The sequence below is a fragment of the Ixodes scapularis genome, unplaced genomic scaffold (assembly GCF_016920785.2).
Source record: "Ixodes scapularis isolate PalLabHiFi unplaced genomic scaffold, ASM1692078v2 PGA_scaffold1__304_contigs__length_218370807, whole genome shotgun sequence".
Lineage (NCBI taxonomy): Eukaryota > Metazoa > Arthropoda > Arachnida > Ixodida > Ixodidae > Ixodes > Ixodes scapularis.
In genome coordinates, this window is record NW_024609846.1 from 205215751 (window position 1) to 205228473 (window position 12723).

A 12723-nucleotide genomic window follows, 5' to 3' on the forward strand; every position below is an offset into this window, starting at 1 on the left:
ATTAATGCGGTTTCTGTAGGTGAGTTTTACGGCCACGAGGGCATAACGTAGGGGTAATCCTTGAAAGTAAACATTCGAGAAAAGTCTCTCTGGTTGGGCAACACAATAATTAAAGTAGGGCAACCAATCGAGTCCTAAACATGTAGAGGTAATCCTCACGATAAGCCGAACAATGAACTAAGATTTTTACGAACCTTTTCATTAGTGAAAATGAACACATGGTTTCAACTAGAAACCAGCTGAGCATCGTCTAAAACCACAGAGCCTTTCAATTACAAAACCCCTTGAAGCAGATGGGAAGCCAGGGGTTGCGTTAAAAGTTACCAGGCGTGCAACAGGCACAAGGCTGGGTGTGCAAAAGCGTAAAGAACGAAAAACAAAAACAAAAAAAAAACTAAACAAGAAAAAAAACAAAAAACACGCGAGCGCGTTGGTTTCATATGCATTTCTGGGATCCAGAAGAACAAAACAGGAGGGTAATGTTTTTTTTTTTTTTTTACATTTGACGGATTTAATGGTTTACTGTGACGTTCAGCAAGTTTCTAATTAAAATAAGGTAATCATCTTTCCTAATCAAAATTATTATACCAAACCTTCGTTTACTATACTATTTGTCGAGAGGAGTATCCCCTATATCAGGGGTCTCCAAACAATATGCCTAAGCGGTCGGATTAGGTGTCTGCCGCGGCCTCGAGGGGGAGACAAAAGAAAAAAATGTACACTTGAATTAGAAAAATCCCTATATATATAGACCTATTTAAATTCGGACGATGCTAAAGTTGAGGCTTGGGCGAGTTGGTACATACTTCGGAAATTAAAAACAGCGCGGAAAGACGAGGACCAGACAAAGAAGTGACACGGACGTAGCGCTACGTCCGTGTCACTTCTTTGTCTGGTCCTCGTCTTTCCGCGCTGTTTTTAATTTCTTAAATTCGGACATTCACAGTGGAATAAAATTTTTGAAACAATCCACCATGTATTTATAGAAGAACTAGTACATGCAAATAACAAGACGCGAGTTATGCAGGTTTTTATGCCGGATATATAGGGTGACCCAAGTCACCATGCTCGATCTAAAATGGACCGTTAAAATCGACGCCTGCACGTAGCAATCTAAACTTTTCGTCAAAGGTGTATTTCACAGGTCGGTTTTTCTTGTAAAATTACACAGCGTAGCTCCTTTTTTATAAGAAATAGTACCAAGAAACTTGCCAGGGTCTACGGCGGATGGCGACGCAGACGACTAAATCGAGTTGTAGGGTGCATTTGACGTTCGTAAAGATAGATGGCGCTACCGCCTTATCGCGAAGGCTCGCGACCACCGTGGTTTATTAAAACGAATATAATATTTTTTAAATATACCTTTGGCTAAAAATAAATGCGGACAATAAAAACAAAGCTCAAAGTAAAAAAAAAAACGCGTCTGAAGAACGACGGCGCTTTTGCTGCCAACGGATTTCGTCTACGTATCGCCTGCTTTCTTTCGACGATCGGCTGCACCTTCGGACGCTGCTCTCGACGCCATCTATCAATACGAACGCCAAACACACCCCTCTACTGAACCCCTGTCGTCTGCGTCGACGCCCGCCGTAGACTCTGGCAAGTTTCTTGGCTCTATTTTTTACGGAAAGATAGCTACGCTTTGTAATTTTACAAAGCGTAGCTATTTTTATATTACATAGCGTGGCTATGTAATATAAAGGTAACATTTTATATTACATAGCGTAATATAAAATGACTATGTCATTTTATGTTATATAAAAATGACGTAGTTGCTGGTGCTGCTGGGACTGGAAGGTATGAATGCGGGCGAGTTGACGAGCGTTGACGAGCGTCTTCGGCCCGGGGTGTTACTTCTTGGATATAGTGCTCAACCGGGTGGTCGTCGTCTTCAGAAAAAATACTCGTAGCTCACATTCGCTGAATCTCTGTCTCACTCACTTTGGCATTTGTGGCAGTTCGCGGGGCGGGGGCTGTGCAGCGTGGCTGTGGTCCGGAGTTCAGTCGACTGCGGCGGAGGACTGCTGCAACCGAGGTCAGGAGCGATGACGACGAAGAGCGAATGATGACGTACTCCGCACCTCCCCCAAATGTTAGAATAGGAATACGCGGATATTTAATGGGGGATGTTTAGATACAAGGGATATGATCGGTGATCAAATGTCCGCAGTCCGCAGTACGAGCGCGAGCCTGCCCCCTTCAGTGTCCTCGTCGTCGTCTTTTTTCCGGCTTCCTAACACTATATATATATAAAGTATAATTCAACATTTGGCTAATTATGTAATTATCCAGGGTCATCGATATAAATCCGGAAAATTCATCATATTCAGGTAAATACGCAGAGGCAAAGATAAAATAAATATAGACCCTTTTTCTGCGCTAGGCTCGGTCTGCAGTAACGTCTTCCTGGCCGACAGGTCACCTTAACGTCGCGGCAGTGCTGTTAACTTGTGTCTTCTTATGGCCATACCACGCAATGATTGGCTTGGACGACTTTCCGGCGAAAAACGTATTGCGGCACCCCAGTCGCACTCCACGTTCATTTGTGAGCAAGTCGCGAATTGTTTATTATGCGTCGGTCCGCTGTCGAATCACGTGGACGCAGGAGCGTCGTACGGCCACTTAGCTTCACTGTATAGTTGAGGGACGAAATCTGGAGAAAGTCCGGATGGATCTCGACGACTCTGTACACTAATTGTTACCCAGAAAAATTCACGAGGCAAAAATCACAGCGAATATTGTCGTTCGCATATTCGCACAGGGCAGAAGACTCATTAAAATGACAAGACTAGCGATGACGATACGCTATACGTATGACACATTGCACTAGGCGCAGTATACATGAAAACGCGAAATACATTTAACAGTTCAGCTTTTAACAGTGACCTCCGGCCGCGGGCCGGGGAACACTGCAAAGACCGCAGTCAGCCCCGGCCTGAATCTAGACTAGGAGCAGGGATTTGGTGACCTCTGCACCTTTTCATGTTTACAAACATTTACAGCCAGTAAACAGGAGAACTGGTGAAAGTTTACAATGATGAGTTTAGCCAAAAACTGGAGCAAAAGTGTGAAATCGTTTTTTTTTTTTGTTTTTTTTTTACAGCGAAAGAAAAGTAACAGGGACAGAAAATGTCTGTCCCCGTTAAATACTCTTTGTGGCCCGGTCTCGGGTTAAAATAATGATACTATGTTCACCAGGGCGGAAAATTCACCTGCAAAAACAGCATTATGTACGTTTCAAGGCTTGCAATTTTCTTATAATTATTTTCAGATTAAGATTAGATACCTTGCATGTGCAAATATAGGGCGAGCTGAGATCAATGCTCGTTTCCGTACAATGTGGCATCAACCTACGGGATGTTCCGCGTGCACGCTGAAAACAACCTCCAGATTAAGATTTTCGAGACTCTACTGAGTGTGCAATGGAAAGGATCAAGTACAGTCGTCGCTAGTTTGCTATTGCACTATAATGATTGCCAGGATCGCTGATATCGGTCTCCAAGTGCGAGCTCCCTCCCTCTCATCATAACACAACGATGTTACCGTTGTTGTTTCCTTTTTTGGTGACAACTATCAAAGCTATATAATGACGAACCTCTGATTTCTCGTGCCATTTGCAGATATTATAATTTTAATCTACACTCAACTGAAAAAAAAAAAAAATCCTCGAGCATCCACGCACTTAACGCGTCTCGTTAGCGTTTGCTACTTTGGATAGTAAGGCTGTTGCACGGTTCCCATAGTTAAGGGGTATCCACACGAAGGAAAACTACGCGGACGGATGTCGTGACGTTAGCAACCCGGGAAACTCCGTCGTCTGCTTTAGCATCCACACAGACGACGGGGAGCCGTGAATGATGTCAGTGTTACAAGCCAAATTTAGCGGTCGCACTCTCGACAGCAACGTTTGTAGCACGTTGAAGAGAGCGAGCGCGCCGTAGTCGAGAGTAGGAAAATGGAGGAGCAGACTAAGCGGCGGTATGCCGTTATGGCTGCTAGAAACGGACGACGCCGACGAAATTCTACCTACTAAAAGAAGGTTCCGGGTGAAAGGTTAAGAGGAGAACAAAGAACTTGCCATACAGATCCAGTTGTACGAAGAGCTGCTAGAAAGGTACTCCCTGGAGTATCGAAGACTCCTTCGGGTGCTTCATGGCGTCTTCGTCGAACTACTAGCCCGCGTCTGTCCGCGAGTACAGATGCAAATACAAAATAGAGAGACAGCCGCAGAGCGCAATTATGCACTGAACCAAAGACGTCACTCACCCATTGTGTATGGCGCGAATTGCGGGAACCATGCGAATATTTCTTCGCCAATCTTCTCCCATATTGACGCCTTGAGGATGGTTTTCGAATACAGTTGGCTGCTTATGTCCCACAGCGCAGGGAATTCCCCAACGAAAGAAATTATATATAAAAAAAAGAAAGCGTTGCGTTGTCATTTATTTTTGCCATTCTACCCCCGCGCTACTAGAACAGTAATGGAGCAGGCGATTCCGAAAGCTCGAAAAGAACGCGGTGTCCCCCGTGGCCAGACGAGGGAAAAGAGCATCGCTAAAAGCAGCTAAATGCGAACTGCTGCGCCGCCCATCCGCAAAAATTTCGTTCTGCCAAAAACAAAGCCTCCGCACCTCCGCCGCAAAGGAGGACGGCGGCGCGAGGCATCAAAAAGGGATGACTTATGTTTCACGTGATGCGCGATCGGCGGAGGTAAGTGGCGGGTTTCTCCCTCGTGTGGATACCCCTTTACGAATGAATATCCTCTCGGAGTTCGTGAGTGGCGCGTAATTACTCCGAAGCTCACATTGAGCATATTTAGGAATTCTTCTATGCTCGAGAGATGATCCAAGAAAGAGCCGCATCTCTTGTTGTTGTTTGTTTTCTAATTTTTTGTTAATCAGGTGTGTTTTCCTGCATGAGAGTTACTCAGTTAGGGGTATGGAAGGACGTGCAGATAGTTTCTGTATTTGATTTCACAAGAACAAAAACATATCTAGGTGACTCTTAAACCGTCTCGTGCTCTTTCCTAAACGGTGCAACTCTTCACCAGACGACTGATATAATCACTGACGTCGTAAGAAACGCAGCGCATTTCTTATATTCCTGAAGTGGTCAGCGACCATGGGGTGTAGCACAATTGCCCGCGTGCAGATTCCCTGTCACAAATGCCTCGCATCATTTGCCTCGCGCTCCGAAGATCCCACGTTCAATTACCCCGTCCCCGTATTCCCCGCGTGCCAAACGTGCCGTCCTCAATTCCCCTTCCCACCCTCTTCGCGCTTCAGCAGCATTGTTCCAAGTCTTAACTTGATCTGTTGAGGGTCTAGTAAGGGTATTTTAACTAAAAGAAACAACAAAATAAGGTTAATTTGAACTGCCGAAAAACTTAGAAGGACGTAGTACAAGTGGCCAATTGCGTAAATCTGCATCAGCAGCGCTGCACTCAACTGTCGTCGAGTTATGTGAAGACGCAGAGGTTTTAGCCCCGAGGTACACCTCACCCTGATTGGGTGAGGTGTACCGTGACGTCAGGCGAAGAACTCCACTTCGTGATCTCGCGTCCGGCTGGCTTCCTTACCCCGTTTCCTGGTTTGCGATCATGCTGACCTACTGTTTAGTGCCGCAATGCAAACCCCGAAAAGAAGCCGGCATCAGGTATCACCGCCCGAAGTAAAAAAGAGCGTGGAGCCTTTCAACTCTTGTAAAGAAGGAAGACCAGCAAAGCTGTACTATGGTGGGATGAAGCAATGACCGGCCGCAAGTTGGCAAGCCAGAGCGGAAAGGCTGGAGAGGTCGCCATCCATGAGTGACGGCGGCAACCAAACAACCGGCAAGCCGTTTGTCTGGTTGCCGCCGTTGCTCATAGATGGCGGTAGCTGTTCAGAGTTTAGTGTCATCATTTGTTTGCTGACGGACACAGTACTGAGAAAACTAGTCCTTAACAGCTCCGCTGTAAAAGAGCATGGGCCATGAAACTAAGCACGATAAAGTCACCGCCAACGTCGGCCATTTTGAGCCGTAAGCACTTCGAGGAGCGGGACTTCGTTTACCCAGTGTAAAAGGCGCTGGGTTCTGCCGATACCGACATGCTTCGGTACCTTTTCTAAGCGTGTTTGTCACTTTTACTTTCATGATTAGGTTACAAGTCCCGAAAGCTATCGGCAGAGGCAAAGCCGCCGATGAACCTCCGTGTCGGTCCACACGGCACAAGGAAATCGTGCGAGGGGTCAGCGAAGCGGCGGCGTAAGTGTTTAGGACGCTGGAATTCTGTTCCATGCATGTTCACGTGCTAGGTGAATATAACACCCCGCTTTGCAGGCATTTACAGGGGCATTTATATCAAAGGCCTTCGGGGCGGTCGGCAAATATGTGAGTGGCATTTGGCGACTTCCGGTTCCTTAAAAAATTTTGTTTAACTGTTGACAAACGACGATGATGATCTCCAAGCCTGCCTAAGCATGGTTCTGAAAACTACAGTCTGGAGGTTTCAGAATTATGCTTGCGCAGGCTTGTAGCTCATTGTCGTCGTCTGTAAACAGTGAAACAATATTTCCCAAGGAACCGAAAGTTGCCAAATGCCGCTGGCCTATTAGCTCGCGACCGCGACTTTCCGCGTGCCACTCTGCATGCGCTGGTTCGCAGATGTTTTAAAGGGGTGTGAAGGCCTTTGATCTGCTAATGGAACAGAGTTGTGTTACATAAATATAGCTTCTTCGTGAATTAATTATATAGTTCGTACACGTATGCAGCCATGTTTTATTTTTTAGAAGATGCACGATTACTGGAAATTAGTTTGCATTATCCCGATAGCAGGAAAAATGTCCGAATTGCACCCAGTTGCCTGCATGAGATGTATTGAACTGTCAAAAATATGCACAGCAAGAGCACTGTAATTTGGAACGTTTATATTTTTTCCGGACATTGTTTCTTTATTCCAGCCTTGTGCATTCGGAAAATACACCGTTCAGTTTGAATTGTACTTTCCAGGTAAAAGAGACACGGCTGCAAGTCCCCAAAAGCTTCCTCAGCCTCCCGACGCCCTACAGTTGGACTCTTTTGTAACAGAGAAAAACGGAAGGAGCAGCAAGCACTCGAACGGCTGTCTAGTGGAAGATGCTGCACTAGTTGAAGAAAAGGTGGAACCTGTAAAGGATGTCAGTTTGCGCGATAAAAGCTGCGAGTATTTTAGCTTCAGGACAATTTGATTTAGCTAAAATTTTAGTTTTACTGCCTGTAAAACGTAAATTGATGAGAAGTGACCAATAAAGGGCTCGACACCTTCACATACGTTTGTTGTACATTACTTGAGTGATATTATGAACAAGTCCGCAGATATCGTCAATGGAGTCCATTGAAATACTATTCGAACCCAGCAAAGGCCAAATGCGAGCAATATAAACATATATAAACAAATAACTGGTATATACCTGTGTTCCATCTTTCTTTACCTTGTCTTTGTACTTGGGCTCTTTCACTTGTGATTATCTTCATGGCCCAGACTATATTTAACATATTGCACATGCTTAACATGTTAACATGAGCAATAAACATGTTTACAATTTATATTTAACGTGAAGCAGAAAAGCAGCATGCAGATTTTCTTATTCGGCGTTTTTGTTTAAAAACAGATAAAAAAGGTTTACATAGCCTGCCCATTCATTCAGGCTATCAGCAGCATTGATTGCGTGATACGTAAATCTATAGTGTTTCTTCTGCAATTGTGGCCATACTTCTTCCTTTTCATATACCAGCTGCGATTCACGCGTTGCCTGCCCTGTCAACCATGCCTGAAATGTTGGTTGAAGTTTCGCCTGCAGCTACAGCTCACACCTCAATAAAGCCAGATATGAAAATTTACACTTCCTACAAAAATGAAAAAAAAAAAGTGTATTAGTAACGAGCGCGCCGATAGCAGACGTCGTCACAGCCTCCACAGGGCGAGCGGGGCAAGTCAGGGAAAAATGCTCTCCTCGCCGTGACGTCATCCCGGTTCACCGTAAGGGCGCGCCACGCAAACTTCTCAGAGCTAATATACTTTATTTACCTAAATGAGCGCAAATATATACCTTTTCTTTTTTTGAGATCGATGGTGTTGTGATAAGTATGGCACCATGAGCTGTGGTTTAAGAGTTTTGACAGAACCTACTTCGTCGCAACTGTGAATCCGCGCGTGCTTCCGACTCGACGAAAGCTTCGGTTAATCCTTATTGATAACAGCTGTAACTTCAAAAATTCCGCCATTGACTAATATTTTCTGCTTATCTTCGCTTCTAACGTCGCAAGACTTGAATCTGCTTAGTGCATGCCTGAGGACGAGAAGCTTTATCCAGTTTTTCCAGCCTTGAGTCCCGGGTACAGCATGGTTACGTTACACAAGCTCTCGTGCACATTTACTGTCTCCTAGTTAAAAGCAGAATGTCCTGCCACCACGTTGAGGACCCGGCTACCTGACACGGGGGAGTCGCGTCATGGGCTTTTCAAACTGGCGCGTATAAAGCGGGACAAAAAGAACACGGTGTTTACCGTGAGGCATTTGACACGGGGCTCTTGACATAAGCTGCTTTCGTGCACCACCTCCTTATAGCAATGTTGGTAAAGCACATCTAAAAAAGAACTTGAAGTAAAACGTAAATGAGAGGTTAAGTCCTTCAATTAAGTAGTACTTAAACGAGGCGAAACGTACATGAAGTAAAGCACTACAGATACAATGTACTTTCAAGGTAAATTTCAAGTACTCTTTAAAACAATCTTTCATGATGCCCTTTCATTCCCCCGTAGTCTTTTTTTAACTGGCATGCACTGCCCCAGGAGTAATTGAGGGCGCATGTGTTATTTTTGGAAACGGAGGCGAATATCCGATAAAATCGACTGACCACTGTGTAAACATTTTTGGAGATGGCGACAACTTCAAAAGTCCCTCCGACTTCTGAATTTGGCACCACTTGCACTGGCTTGCACTCAAGGGGCTAAACGTACTTGGGGAAAGCATGACGTCTGCCCCGTAGCTTCTGCTAGCAACCCCACTCGTGGAGGAGTTTGTACTCCTAATATGTTCAGCCTCCTCGCTTGCGATGACCGAGCAAAAAGTAGCGAGATCTTGAAAGGCTGCGGAAAATCGGCCCGCTGTACAAAGGGAGCGATGCGTCGTCTGCTTGCTTTTCTTATGAGAGTAGAATATCCCTTTTTGTAGCTCTTCAGGGTTGACAAAGCAGCCTTTTGTGATGCAAATTTAACGAGTTAGGGACTGTACTTTGAAGTCGGAACTTCTAGATTCCTCGTAAAGTAATAGAAAAAATACTTTAAGTAAAGTTTAACTAGATACTCAAAAAATGCACTTTCAGTAAAGTGCACGTTTTCTGGACCTACTTAAAGTAGTACTATAAGTATAATGTACTTAAGTTACTTCCCCATACTGCCATATAGTGGAGCGTCTCTATTATGTCCATCTTTCCCCCCAAGTCCCAAGCAGAACGCGCTGACTCTCGCATCGACCATCTGCCTCCTGGATGGAGTTCAATCAACAGCGACTGCGTGGGCAGCGGACCGTTCAGTTTGAATGGCACTTGAAACAAGCACTGACTAAGGGACAGATGATGAAATCTCTAATCCGGTTGAGCACGCGGAGGGCGCGGCGTTGATTGAGCTTGCGTAAAATACCATAGCGACGGAACGACTCCCCTTTACGCAACCAAGAGGCCCATCTTTACACCGTATTTAAACAGTTTAGGCAATATATGATAAGCTGCCTTCACAAGAGCGTAAGCTGCAATCGTTGGTGTTATACACGATGAAAAACAGTATTTAGTTGTAGCGGAAACAATGAACACGGCAAAGACCTTACGTCGCCCTTCCTATTTGATGGAACTGAAGAAGCTCAGCTTATTTTCAAAACCTCAGTTGCCGGTCTTAGTTTTCTCAGCAAGTTCATTGTTTATTTGTTTTTGTTAGAGTGCTGTGCATTCAGCAATTATGAAGGCTTTCAGAGGATGCGATGTCGAAACAAGAGGCTCGTGGTCTTCATTGAATTAAATAAAAATTCATAGTTTCTGAGGGAAATAACCCTTCAAAATGCATTGCAGCGTAAAAACGCCTTTTGCGAGCTTCTGATAATTTGTGTTACATCCCGGAAAATGTAAAATCCCTAACACGTTTTAGCAATGCATTCTACGTAAAAATCAAGCTCAATTGTGCATCTCTGGTCTACGGCATTCTCAGAGCTTACTGTCTACGAGTCAGGTGTATGGAGAGGTAGAGGATAATGTGGTGCTTAATATTATTCTGGAATAAACTCCGCATTCTGTGATATGCGGTAATTCACTTCATTAATATTGCCTCTTTATTAGAGACCGATGAGATTTCTAAATCAAGATCTTATTTATGAGAGAATACGGGAAGATAAATTGAGCACAGCAGACAGAATCCCAACGACGCTACTTTTCTTAAAAATATTTAAAAAAATATAACAACAAGGAAATGCTCTTTTGAATGCCGCATAAAGTACAAAGAGAATTGTATTTTGTCGCACAGTTTGAATATGAATGAAAACGCGACTTGTACTGTATTTAAGAAGACTAAGAATAACAAAATTACTCGCGATCAACCTTATTTTGTTTCTTGAATATTTTACCGAAGCATCTGACAAATAAGGTCAAAAAGCGCAGCAGTCAATTGCGTCGCAAATCAATGGCCCGTGCTCTTTCAGTAGATATTAGTGTGGCATTTTTTTAAGGAGCACAGTTGTGAAAGTGAAGAAAGAATTGTTTGGGAAAATTATAAATTTTCGCTCAGAAACACACATTCGCTACCAGAAACACAAATTCCCGTGAATACTTTAAAAAAAAAAAGTTTCGATGTTATTCACGCATATGTTACCTCCAAACAATAACAGCATGGTAGTTTTTTTTTTCTCGTGTTTGTAGTTTTATTCTATAAAACATTTATACAGAATTTTAAATAACAACGGAGCAACGTCATTGAGCAACGAAACCGGCTGCCACCAGGTTGGTGCTTCGTGAATGAGAAAAGAATACAAATCATGCGGTTCGGCGCGTAGGTTAGGCGTATGTGTTTTCGATACTATGTGCGACAAGAATTCTCTATAGAAGGGGCACAAAAGTGTATTTTGAGGGCAACATGTGATGATGCGAACTTAATCAAGGCACCCTAAGGATCCTATAAAACCCACAATTACTATCACGCGTGGCTCTATAAAACGCGACCGACATCCGCGGCACGCCCATTTTTTTAGATACCCCAGAAAAAGGGAGGGTCGCAGTGTTCGGTCGCCATTATATTAGGGGGAAAAAAAAACGCCACGCATGCTTCTAGTTTTGGATATTTATGATATTTAGTTCAAATAGATTGATTTTACGCCATAAACAGATGATCTCAAAAATCCGCTCTAGGGCCCCTTTAATACTCCATACTATTGGATGATCTCCCTATGTTCTCCTACGCGTGGAGGCAGTGCTTCGCATCTCGATCGAATCATTTCGCCTTGTGATCGGCTGCCCAGCAGGAGTGTAGTGGAAGACAGGAAGGAGCATCGACCGCTACCCACTGTTCATCCGCACGGGCCTTTAGCTGGAGCTGACACGAACCTGCTCTCTCGTGCCACCCAAAACATGTTCCCGATCGCACTTTTACGGTGGTGGTCGTTCTTGGCGAGGTTTCTCGGCGGATGTGCCTCGTGCGCGTGCGTCGTGGTCCGCTAAATTTGGCGAAGAATCACGGCGTCGTGACATTGTGCCACAAAAATACGGTCTCCAGCTGTGGGACCAAGCACGGTGAAAGGTCATGCTCAGTGTCGCAGCGCAGACCGTTTTCTTTTAGGTTTAAAGATACTACCAGCCTCCTCATGGGCCGATTCGTCCTTCATAAATTGCAGCCATTGGCTCTGCTGAGTGCTTCGCGGGAAAGCAGACGTTTCAGATGTCTCGGAGCGTGACGTCAGAATTTTCCCGCAAAAATTTAAAGGGATAATGTGTTCCGACAACCAGCGAAGAATTGTCCCCGCTACATTGATTGGGAAATTTATCCGCTAAATTTAGCGGTACTTCAGTGTCACGTGACCGGATGGTGCCGCGTGACGTCGCAGTGTTGCGTGAACCCCGCGTGCTAAATTTAGTTAGGCTTAAGTTGGCTACATATAAACGCGGAAGTACGACTGTCCGCAGGGTCTCGGCTCTCGCCGGAGTTCATCTGCAACACATGGCAGGGAACCGGGATTCTCTTTTTTTGTCTCGTCCTGAGTAGAATCAGTAAGCTTCTACATCTCAATTCACGCAAACGAAGCTAATAAAAAATCGGTTTGCTGCGAAGGAATAGAAAGCAGTGGCGGAAACGGATCACCAACATGGCCACCGACGGCTTGCCGGAAGGGGAACGGACGGCATCTTGCGAAACCGGTCGATAGGATAAATGTGTGTCATCGATCATACAGTCCCTGTCAGAAAGATTCAGTGGGACGCTGCTGACAGCAGACGGCTGTGACTATTTTCTGTCGGAGAATTCAAGTTGGCGACGACAGCGTGATGACTATAATTATTGACATGTCATCTCAACAATTGCCGGGCTTTTTGAGTGACGGTATTTTCGTTAAAAATGAGCGGCAGCGCATGGGAATGTAGATTCGCTGGATGAGACCAACGAAGAATATGTCGCGAACAAACAAAAACATAAATAAACGTTAATCCGATGCGAGCCGCATGCTGGATCGCCTTA